Source organism: Cryptomeria japonica, chromosome 5, assembly GCF_030272615.1.
Source record: "Cryptomeria japonica chromosome 5, Sugi_1.0, whole genome shotgun sequence".
NCBI lineage: Eukaryota > Viridiplantae > Streptophyta > Pinopsida > Cupressales > Cupressaceae > Cryptomeria > Cryptomeria japonica.
Window position 1 is genome coordinate 109,665,418 of NC_081409.1, and position 4,388 is coordinate 109,669,805.

The following is a 4,388-nucleotide window of genomic DNA, read 5'->3' on the forward strand; positions in this document are numbered from 1 at the left end:
GAAGAATGAGAATAACACATAGAAGAAGTAACAAAAGAGAGGAGGAGAGAATCTGCTATGCTAATGAAACTAGTCTAGCACGTCATCTACCCCCCGATCTTGCTGATCAATGTTTCGGGAAGGCAGGGAACACGCTAGAGGAGGAACATTCAACACAGCAGATGGAGCTATCACAAGATCCAAACAAGGGCTATGTTCATGTTCCAAGCCACGTTGTTCTTGTATAGGAGCTAGGATAAGTGCTTTAGAAAATTCATTAGATAGATGGTTATCAATATCAACAAGTTCATATTCACTATCGGAAGCAAGAGGAGTAACATTTTCATCATGAATAACATTTTCATCTATAGCATCATCAAGATTTATAAAAATAGGGTCTTTAATTCGCACAAGATCAAGACCATCATGCATCTTATGTTTAGGAGATTTTGGAGAAAATGGAATAATGCTTGTTGAAGGTGTTTTTGGAGATTGTAAAGTTTGAGAAGCAGCTGCTTGAGCTCTAAGATGATGCTTTCGTCGGCGTTCACGTGCAGAATGATTTTGTCTAGTCTTAGTAGGAAGTGGAGAAGATTGAGGAGGAGGAATGTTCTCATCCTTATCACTTGGGTGTTTAGGTTGTGGTCTCTTAGGCTGGATAATAGGAGAAGAAGAAGGTCTCTTCTCTCTATAAAAAGCAGGAGGAGGAACTACTCCATACAAAGGAGGAATATTTGGTTTAGGAAGGAGACCAAGTCCATCACGACGAGGAGGTATAGGTCTACTCTTAGAAGGTTTATTAGGCATAGATATAGTCACATCCATAGGAATGGGTTGGGAATCTTCTTGAGGAAAGACATTAGTTTTATCTTTCAAAGGAAGAACTTCCTTCTCAAGAACGATAGGAATATCAAGTTTGGGTGTTCTAGGTTCACTTAGAGATAAGATCATATCTTTTTTCCATTTTTGATAAGATTTGAAAAGATGATCACTTCGCGGAGGAAGAGATTGGAATTGTTTAGGCCAAAAATAATCAATAGGAACGCTAGAAGTTCTTTCAGCTGGTTTAAAGAGACTATGATTGACAGTAACAACTTCACCATTATGGGGAAATTTCAAACACTTGTGAATAGGAGAAGCAATAGCTTTCATGGAAGATAGCCAAGGATAGCCAAGCTTCACACGAAATTGTTCGGATGAAGGAATAATAGCAAAGTTCACATCAAGGGATTTGTTATGGACCTCAATAGGCAATGTAATAGAACCAATTGCAGGAGAAGAAAATGCATCAAATAATTTCAAAATCACATCTGTTTTGTCATAGATCACTTGATTCATTTGCAAAGTAAAAAGAAATTCTTCAGTAATAACATTAACCATGCATGAAGGATCAATAAGCACTCCACGGCAAGGTGTATTCTTGACTTTTGCAACTATGTATAAAGGACCATCAGGTGCCCTAATGGTTTCACTAGAATCAAATGTGATGGAAGGTTCTTTAGGGTTTTCTTGCTGCTCTACAAAGTTAATCACATTCGGAGTTATAGACACAAGACCATCAGATGAGAGAGAGGAATCATTAGCCTCAATTGCATTAGAGGTATGAGAAGGTAATGGATCAGTAAAAATTTGAAGATTTTGGATAGGAGGAGCTACAGATGTATTGCCTTTATCATTCACTCCGGAAACAGAGATAGTATTATTATCAATCAAATCTTGAATTTTACCCTTTAAAGAAAAACATTTTTCAGTATCATGCCCAGGTTGATGATGAAATTGACAAAAAGATTTGTTATCAAAGTAAGGTGAAGTAATCTTTGCAGGATCAATTTGCCTTATAGGACGAAGAGTAAGCACATTTTGTTCCAATAACTTATTCATAATACTATGCAATGATTCATTCAAAGGAGTATACTTTCTTTCTTTCTTGAAAAATTTAGAAATAGGAGGCACACCTGATGTTGCATTCACATTGTTGTTGATGATGTTTTCATTGAATTTGATGGAATCTCTGTTCGGTTTAAACTTTCCAAATGGTTGTTGACTGCTATCACCCTTATCACTCGGAGCCATAGGATGTGATTGTTCCATTTGACTCACAGTCAGTTGATAATTGTGAAGAGTTGCACACAACTGTTGGAAAGAAGTAAACTTAGAAAATAGAAGTTTGTCTCGAATATCTTTTTGTAAATTAGAAATGAAGATTCTTTGGATATCATTGTCAGGCACTGGAAAAGAAAGTTGAGCATACAAATGCTTATATCTACCAATGAAATCAGTCACTTTTTCTTTAACACCTTGTTTACAATGCATTAAATCAATCAAAGTAACTTTAGGACTTATATTGTTTTGAAATTGTTGAATGAAAGCATTTGCAAGTTGTTCGAAAGAAGTAATAGAATAAGAAGGCAATGAGCAATACCATTGTAGGGCTTTGTCTCTTAATGTTCTAGTAAATAGTTTTGCAAGCAACCTTTGGTCATAAGCAAAATTAGTACATATTGTTTGAAAAGTCTTAACATGTGTTAGAGGATCACCTTTACCATTATAAAGCTCCAAATGCTGGATTTCAACATGTTTAGGAGGGATAGCTCAAACAATGTCAAGAGAAAGTGGGCTCGCAACATCAAATGTGGGCACACTAAACTTAGATTGATTCATAGAGGCAATTTGTTGCTGTAAAGAAGAGACAGTTTGTGCAAGATTGTTAATGGTCGCTTCAGTCGAAGAATTCATATTAGATGTGTTAGATTGAGATGGAGGTGTTATGTTATTGAAAGAAGGTAAAGAGTAAGGTGGTGGGACTCTATGATAATTAGTCATAGGAGATGACTGGACAGGAGGAACACTACAAGGAGGAATGGAATGATTGAATGAATTGCCCCCTTGCGTCATGTTCATTTGTGGAGATATAATAGGGAGACTCATTGAAGGGATGAATGAAGAAGTCGGATTGAATGAAGGAAGAGGGTTAATTGAAGAAGAAGGATTGCCCCCATGACTGGTGATCACAAGAGGAATGTCTTGTATAGAAGTAGTCATTATGTTTGATGTAAAGGTAGGTATGCTAGCAATAGGAGTCGTCAAAGGAATAGAATGATTGACTTGAGTGGGAGGTTGTGTATAACCTAAAGTTTCGGCACAACTCTTTATAGGCATCACATTTGAATCCACAATGTGTGCAATACCACGCAAAATATCAATTCCATTCTTATCACTTTGAAGCATACGTTTTAGACCCTCAATTAAAGGAAGAGCTTGACTATCGGGGTATTCTTGAGACATCCATTGTCGAAAATCGTCAAATTGGTTATCCAATTTCGAAAGTTGTTCTTCAGAAACCTCATGGAGAGCTTCTTCATCATTAGGAGGATTAGAGGAATTACCCATGTCCTCGTTAAAAAGGCTATTCAAATTAGGTTCCATCTCCTCAGTAGTTAAACCTCGGAAAGACTTAATTCTAAGGCTTCGTCTAATGGGAATAGTGTAAGTAGGGCTTATTGTTGTAAAACTCATGCACTAGAGAGGGAAAGGAGATTTTGAATTTTAAAGGTAGCAAATTTCAGTAAAATCAGCCAATCTTTTGGATTTAAGCTGTTAAATGCAATCAGGACAATCTCCCGAAATTTCAAAAAAAATATCAGCGACCGTGGTGCTCGGAGTGCACACGGTCCTGGCAACTTTTTTCGAACTTTGTAGGGATGAAAGTTATGATGATTTTAGAGCTAGTCTGAAAAAATTGAGTGATTTTACGATCTGTAGATAGGCCAAATTAAAGTTGCAATCTCGAAATTGAACCCTACCAAGATTGTCGAAAAATGCAAAATTTGAATTTTGAAAAAGAGAGGGAAACTGAAATTTTGAATTTTATGATTTTAGAGAGAATACCAAAAGCAATGCAAGTTTTGAAATTTAAAAGTTGACTCAATTTCATGCAAAATTCAATTTTGAAAGCGGAAATTAAAGTTGTTGTAATTAAGCACTTAATTTCAAAAGTCACAAATTGCAAGAATTTAAATAAAGCACTGAAATTGCAAACACACTTTTCAGATTTAGGACAATAAGAACACAATTTTGACACAAAATTTCAATTTCAATGATTTTCAAATGTTTAGAAGCCTTAAACCAAGCAATCACAAGACCAACTTTGACTGTAATTTTGAAAGTGTTATAATTGATAAAATCAGCCAAAATTCTGGATTTTAGCAGGAAAATACAGTAAGATCTAGCTCCCGAAATTTCAGAAAAAATGTCGGGGACGATGGCGCTCGGAGTGCACACGGTCCTCGCAACTTTTTTCCAAATTTTCAGGGATGAAAGATATTGTGATTTTATTGAGGAATCCAAAGTTACAGCTGATTTGGAGATGCTTTGATCAGTAAAATTGTCGGACAAAGGTTGAATCAAGA